Source organism: Asterias amurensis, chromosome 22 (assembly GCF_032118995.1).
Source record: "Asterias amurensis chromosome 22, ASM3211899v1".
NCBI classification, from domain to species: Eukaryota; Metazoa; Echinodermata; class Asteroidea; order Forcipulatida; family Asteriidae; genus Asterias; species Asterias amurensis.
Window position 1 is genome coordinate 13,084,570 of NC_092669.1, and position 15,251 is coordinate 13,099,820.

At 36.0% G+C, this 15,251-nt stretch overlaps 1 long non-coding RNA gene across 1 annotated transcript; it reads left to right on the plus strand.

The window, feature by feature from the left end:
* Nucleotides 1-1,052: 1,052 nt before the first annotated feature.
* Nucleotides 1,053-8,940, plus strand: LOC139953555 (uncharacterized). The gene is made up of 4 exons (XR_011787996.1): nt 1,053-1,496; nt 3,758-3,905; nt 4,891-5,056; nt 7,375-8,940. It is a non-coding gene; the product is annotated as an uncharacterized lncRNA (long non-coding RNA).
* Nucleotides 8,941-15,251: the final 6,311 nt, after the last annotated feature.

A 15,251-nucleotide genomic window follows, 5' to 3' on the forward strand; every position in this document is an offset into this window, starting at 1 on the left:
ATTATTTTGAGTAATTACCAATAGTGTCCACTGCCTTTAACCTCATCAGTGGGGGACTGTTATGTGTCGTCATGATACAATCATAGCCCTTTCGAAACCACGGCTTCGGATAGGGATTCGGCTTCATGATCCGTCCTCTAATCTGAAGATGAGCGCATACAGCACGCGCAAATATTGTCAAAACAACCGCGGGGCCAAGCTAGCCGGAAGCCGAATCCAAAAGCCGAAGCCGTCGTTTCGAAAAGGGCCGATGTGTCTATGTGACAAAAGAAAGATTGACTTTGAGCTGCAAGGCATTGTTACACGTTATGTTGAGCCCAACATCGCACCAACCGAAGTCTATTATACCAACGAATGACAATAGAAAAAAACCCAGTCAATTTAGTCATATTTTGGCAAAGTTTCTGTTGCTGATAGCCCTGGCGGCCTTACACTTTCGTATTGTACTACAGTGACTGTATCTGTGCACAGAGGAAGAGTCCTATATAGGGCTATGTTGCATGCTGAGTGCAACTTTTAAGTGATGAGTTTTAGCTCTCAATGAAGGCGAAAAACCAACCCACTTTGGAACATCTTGTGTAAGAGTTGGAAGAAGGCTCCATCGAACCATCGTTTGATTTCTTTCGACTTTGGAAAACTTGCGCTCTTCTGTAGGCCCCGTGGATCCATGCGTGAGTTTGCCCCAGCATGCCTGGGTCATGATATTGACACTGAGTCACTGACACCAGGGCTCAATGTCATAAAACCGGTAAGCATAAAACCTCAGCTAAGCACAGCAAAACAATTCCTTTATAGAAACGGGTTACCAGCCAACTTACATTGTTGTGACCGGTGTCCCACCCACCCAATTTGTTGTTTTTGTTTAATCTGCTAAACAGGTCCATGGCCAAGGTTGCACATTTTGAGGCCCCGGCCAGGGACCCGGAATTTGCGATCACCAAAAAATAAAAAAATAAAAGCCCCCCAAAAATCTGTTTAGTTTCTTTTTCTTTCCTTTTTTTCTTGTTTCCATTATAAACGTAGGGGACCAGTAAACGCTAGCCCATTTCATGACGATGAATTCATAGGGTTTTGCCGTTTTAATTTAAAAACAATTTTTCTTACAATTTGTTTTAATTATTGTGGGTTGAATTCCCGACGCAGGTAGATGTCGACAAAAACTTTCGACAAAAAATTAAAAATGTAAACAGCGCCCTCATTTGAGAAGTAACGGAATTAGTGTGGTCCCTTTACTATTTTTATTACGTAGATATTAGTACGAAGAAACGAGCACGAATGGGGGACTAAGACTGCTTGTTGTTATTGTCTTCTGCAACGAAAAACGCTTCCTGTTGCAGGGTTGTTGTGTTGGAAACAGTTCTTTTTAAATCAATATTCTGTTTGCTATCCGTCGTCTGCGAATGCCAGTGTCACCATGGGAATTCACATCAAATCACAGAGAACAGCAAGCCGGAGAATGGGAGTAAATTTCAGGCAGAGACCACCAGACATTTTGAGTAAGTTTTGTTTGAATCTTAAATGAATGAACGAACGCAAGCTGTCATCGACATCAGTTAGTGTCATGATGGGCTCATGGTGGTCAGACTCATGTGTATCTTGTATCCCTGTCTGCCAATTGCATAACAATAACAATAACAATGATTCAATTGAAATGAATGATTGATAACGATGTTCTTCTAAGTTCTTGTACAGTACCACTATTCTACGAGTCATGACTGTCGATTGTTGCCACTGACATTGGTTTGTGCCAGTGTGAGTGTGTGTGTCATGTGTATGTATGAGTGTACTACAGCCGCAGGACTGATGTGTGCTCCCCATCCCCCCCCCCACCCCCCCGGCCCACACACGGTGAATATTGTGTCAACATTTCGCCTGACATAATTGAATTATTACTGTCTTTGTAGGTTTTTCGTACATATTTTATATCTCTTCTTTAAGTTTTAACATTTCCTCTTTAAAAAATTTTTACCAAATAACCAAGCGCATCTGTATTTATTACAAACATTTACAATGTATCCGCAATTCTGCTTTTTGGTCAAGCCTTATTTGCAATATGAATTTACCAAAAATCAATAATAATAACTTTTCTCTTGTTTATCCCTTATTTCCTTCCCTTATCTCTTGCTTCTTATCTTGTATTTTTAATTATATCACTTTTTCAAATATTTTTGTGTTGTTGGTGTACCTACGTACACTAGTGTACATTTTATAACCTTCCACTTTAAATTTAAATGTTTTCACTAAAAAACATTCCAAATTTGGCTTATGGTCTTAAAAGCCATTATTTGCAATTTTAATAGACCAATAATAATAATGATAATTAAAATAATATTTCTTGCTTCTTGTGTCTGTTTAAAAAAAGTTATGTCTAATTATCTTTCATTGTTGAATAATTTATTTATTTTTAGTATTTTTGTTTTTATACATAATTGGTACAGTACCTTTGCAATTTCTTCCCTTATTTCTTGTGTTTTAAAATAATTTCATTTTGTGATTATTTTTGTTCTATAATAATAACAACAGTTTTTTCCCCTTATTTCTTGCTTGAATCTTGTTTTTTAAATTATTTCATTTTGTGAATATTTTTGTTGTATAATAATAACAACAGTTTCTTCCCTTATTTCTTGCTTAAATCTTGTGTTTTTAAAGAATTTCATTTTGTGAATATTTTTGTTGTATAATAATAACAACAGTTTATTCCCTTATTGCTTGCCTAAATCTTGTGTTTTTAAAGAATTTCATTATGTGAATATTTTTGTTGTATAATAATAACAACAGTTTCTTCCCTTATTTCTTGCTTAAATCTTGTGTTTTTAAAGAATTTCATTATGAGAACATTTTTGTTGTATAATAATAACAACAGTTTCTTCCCTTATTTCTTGCTTAAATCTTGTATTTTAAAATGATTTCATTTTGTGAATATTTTTGTTGTATAATAATAACAACAGTTTCTTCCCTTATTTCTTGCTTAAATCTTGTGTTTTAAAATAATTTCATTTTGTGAATATTTTTGTTGTATAATAATAACAACAGTTTCTTCCCTTATTTCTTGCTGAAATGTTGTATTTTAAAATAGTTTCATTTTGTGAATATTTTTGTTGTATAATAATAACAACAGTTTGTTCCCTTATTTCTTGCTGAAATGTTGTATTTTTAAAGAATTTCATTTTCTGAATATTTTTGTTGTATAATAACAACAGTTTCTTCCCTTATTTCTTGCTTAAATGTTGTATTATACAATAATTTCATTTTGTGACTATTTTTTTGTTTTATAATAATAACAACAGTTTATTCCCTTATTTCTTGCCTAAATCTTGTGTTTTTAAAGAATTTCATTATGTGAATATATTTGTTGTATAATAATAACAGTTCTTCTTCCCTTATTTCTTGCTTTGCAATTCAATTTTCATCCAAATACCTTTTATAATTTTGTTTTACCATTTGTTTACGTAATCCAAAATATGCCTCTTTGATCGAGCCTCATTTGTATTTATAATCAAAGTTCATTTATAGCCCTATTTGCAATTTCAATAGGCCATAACTTTTCTCTTTTAATATCCCTTGCTTAAAAAATTTCTACATATTTTCATGTTTTTGATTTTTTTTTTTCATTGATGTTAACCAGTTTTCAGACTTTATGTCCCTTTAAAAACTTTGTGAGTCATAGACCCTGATATTTGAGGAACCAGATTGGCTCCACTGGTGGCACATACTAATTGATTATTTGATCAAATGTATTTATTATTTGTGTTCAAAGGAGAACTTGCTACTTCAGGCCTTCAACGAGATCAAGGAGCTACGCACAGATCCATCCAGAGCTTATCTGACTTGTAATGCTTCAGAGAGACTAAGACTGAGAGAGTACAATGGACTCACCAAACCTAAACTTGGGAAAGATGGACCTGGTAAGCTTGACAATAACAAGGAATAACACAAAGGCCCTCATGCAATATGCAAGAGGTGGCGTGCTCATCCCCACAATGTTTAGTCCACATACAAGAGTATGATCATCAGGTATGGTTGGGAACAAGGTAGTCACCCTCATGTGTATTATGGATGCTCATTGGACAACTAGAATGGGCAGGATTTAATTAATTATGCACACATTAGAAAAGTCTGTCATGTGCAGTAGACACTTCAAATGTGTGTTTAGTAATAGGCTCAGACTTTTACCCCACCATAGGTACAATGTATACAGTAAAGGGTTGGGTAGAGGTTATTGCTTTAATGTTGGTATGTGTTAATCGACTTTATCATCTTGCACTGTGAGATGTTAAAATTTGATGACATTTATTAGTAACTATCCTGGAATTATTTTCTATGGTACTGGGTTAGAATCCTTCCGGAGTGATAGCCCTTTGACTGTTACACATTACTTGGGAAAGTTCTGGGTATGCTGTGTGTACACACATCATGGTGTAATGGGTAAAAGTAATTAACTACTGACCCACCCACGCATGAGCTACACATGCAAACTTGCTCTTTGATCATAGATTTTACGGAAATGAACATTAATTTCGTTGTATGTTCATGAAGGACAATTAAAAAGTTAAGGGTCAAGAAATTCACAGTGTAATTTTAGGGGTAGGTCGTGTAACAATAAACATGGCATATATTTTGTTTGGCATTGGTGTAAGTATAGGAAACTTGTTGCCCACTTACAAATTTTTTTAAAGTGTTTTGGAATCATGGCTTTATTTTTATTGCGCACCAATTATTAAAACATATCTATTTTTCAACATTGACTATTCCGAATGACCCCTTAATAGCTTAATCCCCCTTCAAGTTCATGTCAGAAATTTGTATTGTAAATTTAACTGATAATTATAAATGCTGATAATTTGCAACCCCAATGTGGAGTCAAAGTTTGTATTTTTCTTACCATTTCAGGGTCTACTGCTAATAGAGAAAATCTCCACTAGGAAAGTTCTACGATGGAGGTTGCCAAGCAATCTGTGACACAGGGACCTCTGTTTTGGCCAACAGCCGACGAGGAACATATTTCTAAGCTTGATGGGAGCTGCACCTCCAAGTTGTCAATCTCGTCAAAGTACAGGTAGGTCAAATGGAGACTTTCAGGACACTAGGTAGAGCTATGCAGACAAGAGTGCTATTTACCAGAGCACTAGAACTTGCTTGTTAACGGCACTGGACACATTTGGTAATACTCACAGGCCCATAACTAGGAATTTTTAAATATATATATATATTTTTTTTATTTTTTATTTTTTCTTTGGGGGGGACTTGTTATTTGTTTAAGGATGCATTTCTTTATTTAGGGGAAGATTGTATTTTTTGAGAGTGGGGGAGGGTGGTGGGGGGTTGTTTGAGGAGGCAGCCTTTTTTCTTTTTTTTTTTACATTTTTATTTTAGAGGCAGATTGTATTTTAAATTTGTTTGTGGGTTTTGTTTGAGGTGGGGGCAGCCTTTTAAAAAAAATGAAAAAAATTGGGGACTTATTCTTTGAGGGGCGGGGGGGGGGGGGGGTGTTTTGGGTTATGTTTTGTCCATGTTTTTAGGGGGCAGATTGTATTTTAAATTTGTTTGTGGGTTTCGTTTGAGGGGGGCAGCTTTCTTTTCATCAAATTTTTTTTAGGATGTTTTGGGGGACTTTTTTTTAGGGGGGGGGGACGGTGGATGTTTTTTGTGCTTTTATTTGGGGGCGGAATTATTATTTTTTTTTCACATTTTTGTTTTTGGGGCAGATTGTTGGTTTGAATTGTTCTTTGTTTTGTGTATGTAGCTTTTTCGATAAGTTTTTGTTGTTTTATTGTGCATTTTTCATTTTTTGTAAGCTCTGTGATTTGTTTTGTTTTGTTTTTTTCTGTGTTTTTATGTTGGGGACGGACTTTTTCCCCTTTTTCTAAATATTTCTTTTCTTCGGGGTGGACCTCTTTTTGTAGGGTGGCAGAATATTTTTTAATTTTTTGTGGGTTTTGTTTAAGGGGGGGGGGGGCCTTTTTTATTTTTAAGTTAAGGGGCGTTTTGGTGGACTTTTTAAAAATTGTTGTGGGCTTTGTTTGAGGGGGGCTGCCTTGTTTTCATTAAAAATTGAGGGACTGTTTCTTTGAGGGCAGATTAGTATTTTTTTTTTTGGCAGTGGACGATTGTTTTCCTTTTTATCCATTCATCCTTTTTGGGAGGACTTTCTTTGAGGGGGATGGGTTTTTTTTTGGGGGGGGGGGGTTATGTTTTTGTTTTCGTGTTTTTATTTTGGGGTGGACGATTTTCCCCCCTTTTTTTTTTATTTACTTTTTATTTAGTTTCTTTTTGTAACTTTTTGTTTAGGGGGCAGACCCCCTTTTTTTAGGTGGCAGATTGTGTTTGAATTTTTTTGGTGCATTTTGGTTTGAGGGGGGCAGCCTTTTTTCTTTTTTTCATTTAACAAAATAAGGGCCCTTTTGGGGTGACTTTTCTTTGAGGGGGGGGGGAGAAAAAAAATGAATAATTGGGGGGGGGGTTATGGTTTTGTTCATGTTTTTATTTTGGAGCAGACTTTTTTTTTTCCTTAATTTCTTACTATTGGTTATGGACCTCAAAATATGTATTGGCATAACAACTTACTTGGAAATGAGCAACTCAGGAGCTGAGAAACAACTCCCTCTGAAGTAACATAGTTTTTGAGAAAGAGGGAATTTCTCAGTAAAATATTTGAATTTGAGAAAGACTTCAGGCCTAATGCCTTTCTCAGATTGACCCAAACAATTCATACCATCCCCAAAAAACAGTTTCAATGGTAGACTAATACTTGACCTTATAAAGTTGTATTTTGCATCTGAAAGTCTACTTTTTTGTATGGCTGATAAAGTTGGTGGCAATGTTAGTATAGTTAGCATCCTGCAAAACTGGTTTAACCCTATCCCAAACCCGTTTCCTAGGGATAGGGTTAGGATAAGGGTTAGTTGTGTAACCATCACCTCTACCTTTAAAGTGTATACTTTTACCCCAAGAAACTGTTGATTAATTTGTTTAGCTGATGATGACATAACTTTGAAAACAATCCTATATTTTTGTTGGCCCTAACACCTACCAATTTTCTATACTGGGAAACATAACTTAATTTTTGTTTGGCCAAATTTATAAAAGAAATATTGCCCACCTGTTATCTAAAATCAATGTAATAGTAAAACATTATTACATGTTTGTTTGGCCAAACTGAAGAAACTGTTGATTAATTTTTGTTGGCTGATGACATTTTGTATTCTTTCACAGATGTCTGAAGAAACTAATAAATTTTGGTGGTGAGATTTTATAAATTTGTTTGAGTACCCAAGTTAGTGGCTCTGAAAAGAGCTGGTTTTTACTTTGACCCTCTTGGGTTAACGTCTTGAGTATAACTGATGTAAATGATATTCTCCTTGTCTTGCATTTTAGGAAACCGAGAGGGGAGACAGACACTTTGCTTGAGTGGATTCATCAGAATGGACTTCCATAAACCCCTACCCCCTGGGCGCTCTTTGGATCCTCGGTGACATCTTCATTGCTAAATACTACTCCAAGTTTGATTGAGTGGACAACCATCAAGGCTTCGTTGATGCTATCAAGGGTGTAGAAATCAAGGCTGAGTAAGAAACCTATTTTGTAAAAGCTTCAAACAATATTTGTAAAATTGAAGGATTATTTTTGGAGTAAGGAAAAGTTTAGATGGGCCAAACAAAATAATGCAAAATTAATGCAAAATAACTGCTGATTGGAATTATTATGCAATTTTTATTTATTTTGTCATTCATTGACTTATAAAATTGAGTGCAAAAACTAAAGGAACTCAGACGGACTGTCAGTCAAATCTGACATTTGTGGCTGACAAAGATTGCAAATGGAAATATCGCGAGCCTATCCACCCTACTTGTCGACCCCTTGAGCAACACCTAGCATGTTGTGGCACATGCCTTGTTTTCAGTGTTACAGGATAAAAATTCTAAAAGCATTGCCCACCTGTGCACTTCCCCCTTTTCAGTGGAAACATGACTATATTTTCAATTGGCCCAGACTACCTGGCTACAAATTTTTCATTTTTATGGGAAAAGAAAACATGACGTAATTTTTGTTTGGCCAAACTATAAAGACAAATGTTGCCCAAATTTTAACTAAATTCAGTGTGATAGGAAACGTGATTATATTTCTGTGTGGCCCAACTGAAAACTACCAATTTATTTCAAGTGTACATGTTAAAGGAAACATAACTTTGATTTTGTTTGGCTGGGCTGTGACCACCAATAAATTATGTTAAAAGTAATCTTTCAATAAACTGAAAGTTAAAGGCACTGGACACTATTGGTAATTACTCAAAATAATTGTTAAGCTCCCTCTGAAGTACATAGTTTTCTTTCGACTAAAATATTTGAATTTGATTTTGAGACCCTCAGAATTCAATTTTGAGGTCCCGAAATCATGCATCTGAAAGAACACAACTAATGCGCAACAAGGGCGTTTTTCCTTTCATTATTCTCTCGCCACTTATTTTATGCATAAGTTGAGGTACATCAAGTGAGAAGACTGGTCTTTGACAATAATTAACAAATGTGTCCAGTGTCTCACAAGGTATTATACAGGATTGGGCAGGATTAAAATTTAATATTTAGAAATTTATTATTTTGAAGAAATCTGGAAAAAGTCTGGATAGCTGATTTCAGTTGTTACGATCACAATTCATGATTATTCTCATTTTAGAAACTATAATTTCTCCTTTCGCAAGTTTGACATTGTCAGCTCTACCAATCACTTCTGTAATGTTGTAATTAGAAATCTGAGTACTTAAGTTTGTGTAATTCAAAAACAGATACTCTACCGAGAGGATAGATATAATATCAATAATTTATCTAAATTTACAGTCTTTTTATTTCTTTCACTTTTATTGTGAGTTTTCATCACCAGTGTAGAAAATAGAGCTATTTTTCTTGTGAAGAACTTATTTGTCACAAATTGTTAAACCGTTGTAGCATAACTCGACTAATAATTTGTGTTATAATTTGCCTATTATTTATAATTGTTCAAATAAAATATGGAGTATGAATTTAATAAAAGAAAGTGTGCCATGTGTTTTTTTTTAATAATCGTCTTTTTTCTAAATATTATATTTTAAAATGGTGGGTTAAAATATTTGAGTTTAATTATAAGGGTAAACTTTATTTACGCGAAATTGGACTCCTTAAATAACTGATTGGCAAAAACGTTTTTTTATTTTTTTATAACAGTAACAAGTTTTTTTATTTCACACTGGACAATTTTGACCAACAGAGGGGGTTGTTTAATTTATTTTTGACCAACAGAGGGGGCTATTTAATTATTTATTCCCGTAAGTATATAGCGCAATGCTATACATAGGTGGTTGTGTTATATTCATCACTCCAAAAAATGTATGATCTGTACAGTCATCGTTGTGGCCTAGTGGTTAAGGTTACAGTTTCGCGAGGACAAGGTGAGAGGTTCGAGCCCCGGCACGGACCATGAGGTAAGCGAAATAAAGAAATAACCCACGTTTCTTCCACAGGAACATGATAGGTACCCGACGCCCGGACAGGAGACGCAGCAGCAGGAGTCAACACGGAGGCGGCACCACGAGGAGGGGACCACACCGGGACCAGAGAGAGAGGGGGAGGCGGCACCGGGAAGAGAGGGGGAGAGGGAGGCAAGATTTTTTCAATAAAATCTCATTTTTGGGAAAAAAAAAAAAAAAATCACCGTTAATTTTTTTTTTAACGGTGATTCAAAATTTTAAAATCGCCTGAAACGCACGCTCGTTAATTTTGGTGAAAAAAGTTGGTAGAAAAGATTTTTTTACCAAAAACTTGTATTTTTTACGCATTTTTGGAAAATCATTTTCTTAAAATCGCTTGAAACGTACGCTCGTTAATTTTGGTCAAAATCGGTGAAAAAAAAAAAAAATTCAAAGTGTAAAAGTCATGAAACTCACAAAAAAGTTACGATTTACATCTCTAAAACGTCCCCAAAATACTTCTAAACACCTTCACACTGCTTACACCGTTCTATTACAGCAATCCAAACCTTTTCCTCTTCAAAATTCATTCAAAATATACAACTTCACTCAAAAAACGGCCTTTAAATGCATCTTAATTGGCTTTAACAATGTGTATAGGCGTACAGCCCTACGGTTCAACTTACAATAACATGCATACTACACCTAACGCATTTTCGTACATCGATATTTACAATTATTGTACCTTTTTTAACCAATTCTAAGACAATTAGAACACTTTACATACATTGCGAGTCAAAAACAACGCATTTTCAACAAAAAAACTCTGAAAACGAACACTTATTTACGTATATTTTCCTAGTAAATATCAAAGGAAAAAATAGTCAGACACCCATCACTACCTGTATTACCACTTCTTAGAGACTGGGAACTAGACATAGACGGTTGCCATATGTAAACATCATGTCTTGAGCATTTGAGTACAAAGTACACGATCTTTGAGCATCTAAAACTCTACCAAAGGATCTCTAACTGTGAGTAATTTACAAGATTCATAACAATATTGAGTAGCCAAGTTGTTTACATCGTTTGTGGAGTAACCAGCGATTGGGGAGGGAGGGGGGAGGGGTGGCAAGTGGGGGCAAAGATATCATTTTACAGTTACACGATCTTGGGGCAAAGACATCATTTTACACGATCTTTGAGCATCTAAAACTCAACCAAAGGACTTTTAACTGTGAGTAATTTACAAGATTCATAACAATATTGAGTAGCCAAGTTGTTTACAACGTTTGTGGTGTAACCAGAGATTGGGGAGGGAGGGGGAGGGAGGGGGAGGGGTGGCAAGTGGGGTCAAAGACATCATTTTAACACGATCTTTGAGCATCTAAAACTCAACCTAAGGACTGCTGAATAGAAACAGCGACAGAGCTCGAGTCCTTATTCTTAAATCCATTCAACTACGTATCATTAAGGTTTAAAAGTGTTTTGCTTTAGGACACAAGTGTCTTGACCGGGACTCGAACCCATGCTCTGCTGAATAGAAACAGCGACAGAGCTCGAGTTCGGTATTCTTATCCATTCAACTACGTACTAAAAATGGTTAAGTGTTTTGCTTTAGAACACAAGTGTCTCGACCAGGACTCGAACCCATGCTCTGGTATTTTTATATGTATCAACTCGACTACGTATCAATAATGGTTAAGTGTCTTGCTTTAGAACATAAGTGTCTTGACCGGGACTCGTACCCACACTCTGCTGAATAAAAACAGCGACAGAGCTTGAGTCTGGGGTTCTTATCTATTCAACTATGTTTCAATAATGGTTAAGTGTCTTGCTTTAGAACACAAGTGTCTTGACCGGCACTCGTACCCACACTCTGCTGAATAGAAACAGCGACAGAGCTTGAGTCCGTATTCTTAAATCCATTCAACTACGTATCAATAATGGTTAAGTGTTTTGCTTTAGGACACAAGTGTCACAACTTGGACTCGAACCCACACTCTGCTGAATAAAAACAGCAACAGAGCTTGAGTCTGGGGTTCTTATCCATTCAACTACGTATCAATAATGGTTAAGTGTCTTGCTTTAGAACACAAGTGTCTTGACCGGGACTCCAACCCACACTCTGCTCAATAGAAACAGCGACAGAGCTTGAGTCTGGTGTTCTTATCCATTCAACTACGTATTAATAATGGTTAAGTGTTTTGCTTTAGAACACAAGTGTCTCGACCGGGACTCGAACCCACACTCTGCTGAATAGAAACAGCGACAGAGCTTGAGTCCGTATTCTTAAATCCATTCAACTACGTGTCAATAACGGTTAAGTGTCTTGCTTTAGAACACAAGTGTCACAACTTGGACTCGAACCCATGCTCTGCTGTATATAGAAACATCAATAGAGCTTGAGTCCGTTGTTCTTATTCGCTCGACTACAATGTATCAACATCAACAACAAAACTGAGGAATTCGTTTTAATCTGAAAGTTCAAGGGTAATAAGTTTCAGATTGTTACCTTCCTTTGATATAAATCATTCTTGCTTACAAGTGTGTTGATTGACGCACCCCTGTTATGTTAGCATTTATGGGTCATTCCAATTCAAAGTTGGTAATTTGGTGTGTTTACTGAAACAAGATGATGTGAATGAATTCACTGATTCCCAAAACAATGAAGTTGTAATTGTCACAAGTAAAACTCTTACCCAAATGCAAATGTTTGTTCTGAACGAACCATTGTTGTTTCAACAACTTGACATTGGTGATCAATCCGTTTATACGATTACTAAATAAGTATCACAGTCTCTGCTTATAAATGTTACAGAATAAATAGGATACATGCTTACTGGTACTTGGGATAAAAAAGACTTATCATCTAATAACTTAAACTAAATTTGGCTTGAAACAAGAACTGGCACCCGAAGCAAACATTGACAAAATAGGGAGACTACCAACATAGGGCCGGCTGACTAAGTTGTGCGCCGGCATAATTAAATACGCATTGGTTCACACCCTGCTGTAGTCAGTTTGACGTTTTGTTCAACCCCAAAACATTTACTACTTAATAGAATCTAAAATCAAAACTTAAAACCACCAATTGATACCGTTGTAATTCAACTTTTGTCTTTCTAGAAGTGCCATTGAAATGAAAGTATGAATGGTACAAAATATTAGAACTGAACATAATTTGTTAGAATTTTAACAATTGAGCAGGGTTGGTGTGTAAATCTATTAGACAAACTTGATGTGATCTTTGACAAAGCTACGTCACACACCCCTATCTTTGAGCCACTTAAGCATCACATAGATTCATGATTGTATACTACTCATACTAATTAATTTTCTTTCCATTATTTTATAGATATGTGCTGGCAGAAGAACTCCAGGAGAAGTACTCCCGGCATAAACCCCTCAGCATGATTCAACTTTAATTGGCAACGCTATGAAAAAGCTGAGCTGGAGAGTTCGATAAACCAAAACATTTATTGGTCTTTGTAGGACAGCACTCTCCAAGAGAATGAATTAGGAACGACTGGATAAGACAAATTCTACATGTAGCAACACATGTTTATTTTTCAGCTTAGCAGAAATGTGGCAATTGCAAATCATAGTGTGCTTTCTGCTTATGAGTTGATTGTTGTACTAAGCGTTGCCAACAAAATGGCACAAATATGTAACTTTAAATACTCTTCTGCCAGCACCAATCGATAGAACCTTACATCAACAGTCACAATAAATGGACTGTATATTACTAAAGGTCTGTTTACAAAATGTAGGACTTCATCAATTGTGCTTCATCTCATTTTTGAACAATTTATTTGGATTGTAAAAAGATTTCAGAGGCAAATTGACCTTGGGTGTTATTCCAAGCCAATAGCCATGCCCCGCTACTGCCTCACAGGTTGGGGGACTGGACTGCAATAAATGCAAAATATCCATGTCCCATGAGGCAATTTATAGGCAACCACTTTCAGGCAATAACCACTAAGAAAACAACATTGCCATCTGAATTTTCACAGAAATTCATTAGAGGTACATAGTGAGGCCATGATTGAAAAAGTACTTTGATATCAAAGTGTTTTTTTGTTTGTGTGCACTGGAGCAGTTGACTCAAAATTGACTTGTGTGACCAGGCCCTTTAAGTACATTGATGATGAAGTCACAGTGCTGCCCTGTCACAGCGTTTATTTGTAAACAGACCTTTTTACAATTCATACACAAAACAAAAAGCCTACCTTAATATCCTAGTATTGAAAAGTATGAGGTTTACAAAGTTGAGGTACGAGAAGCTTGGCGTAGAGAGATGATGAAGTGTTTGAAGTCATGATGAAGCTGCAATCTTAAAAGTTCTCATCAAAGCCCAGGTACAATCTCTTGTGAGGAAACTGCTGCTCCTCATCATCTTAATGAACCTGTAAACAAAAATAAAGAATCAAGAATTGTATGAATTAAAAGAGCCATTGATCAAACTTGACAGTTTGTTTTCAAATGTAACCTTAATAGCGTAGAGCCCTTTTCGTGTAAAAATGCCTTGGAATATAAATTACATGATTTATTAATAATCATTAACAAAAATATGTCAGATCAGGTATTGATACATTGTTCACATGTGTCAGTTTTTCTTTTTTAAAGACAGTGGACACTATTGGTAATTGTCAAAGACCAGTCTTCTCACTTGGTGTATCTCAACATATGCATGAAATAACACACCTGTGAAAATTTGAGCTCAATTGGTCGTCGAAGTTGCGAGATACTAATAAATAAAAAACAACACCTTGTCACACACAGTTGTGTGCGTTTAGATGGTTGATTTCGAGACCTAAAGTTCTAAACTTGAGGTCTCGAAATCAAATTCCTGGAAAATTACTTCTTTCACGAAAACTACATCACTTCAGAGGGAGCTGTTTCTCACAATGTTTTATACTATCAACCTCTCCCCATTACTCGTTACCAAGTGAGGTTTTATGCTGATAATTGTTTTGTTCCAACTTGTTCTTTGATTTTTTATTGGAGAAGAAATTAAATAAAACTTAAATTGAATGGAATAGAAAAAAATGAGCTTTGTTTTGTTTTCAATATTACTTGAAATGCAGGTAGATCAAGATTAAATGGGAGGGGAAACATCTTAGGGGGTACAGGGCTAATAATATAGAAGGGTTTAAATCTTGGGGGCGGTTCAAGAAAGATAGAAAAGGGGAGGTTGGGATTGAAGTACAGGGCTAATAATAGAAGGGTTTAAGTCTTGGGGGCGGTTCAAGAAAGATAGAAAAGGGGAGGTTGGGATTGAAGTACAGGGCTAATAATAGAAGGGTTTAAGTCTTGGGGGCGGTTCAAGAAAGATAGAAAAGGGGAGGTTGGGATTGAAGTACAGGGCTAATAATAGAAGGGTTTAAGTCTTGGGGGCGGTTCAAGAAAGAACAAAAAGGGGAGGTTGGGATTGAAGTACAGGGCAAATAATAGAAGGGTTTAAGTCTTGGGGGCGGTTCAAGAAAGAACAAAAAGGGGAGGTTGGGATTGAAGTACAGGGCTAATAATAGAAGGGTTTAAGTCTTGGGGGCGGTTCAAGAAAGAACAAAAAGGGGAGGTTGGGATTGAAGTACAGGGCAAATAATAGAAGGGTTTAAGTCTTGGGGGCGGTTCAAGAAAGATAGAAAAGGGGGAGGTTGGGCAAGGCTAATAGAAGGGGTATATCTTGAGTAGGATTTGAAACTTTGCATGGTGGAAATAAGATATATTAGAAGAGTTTGTGGTAACACCATGTAATAACAATCTCTAAATGAGTTGGGGTGGTTCTGAAAAGAACCGTTGGATTACCTCT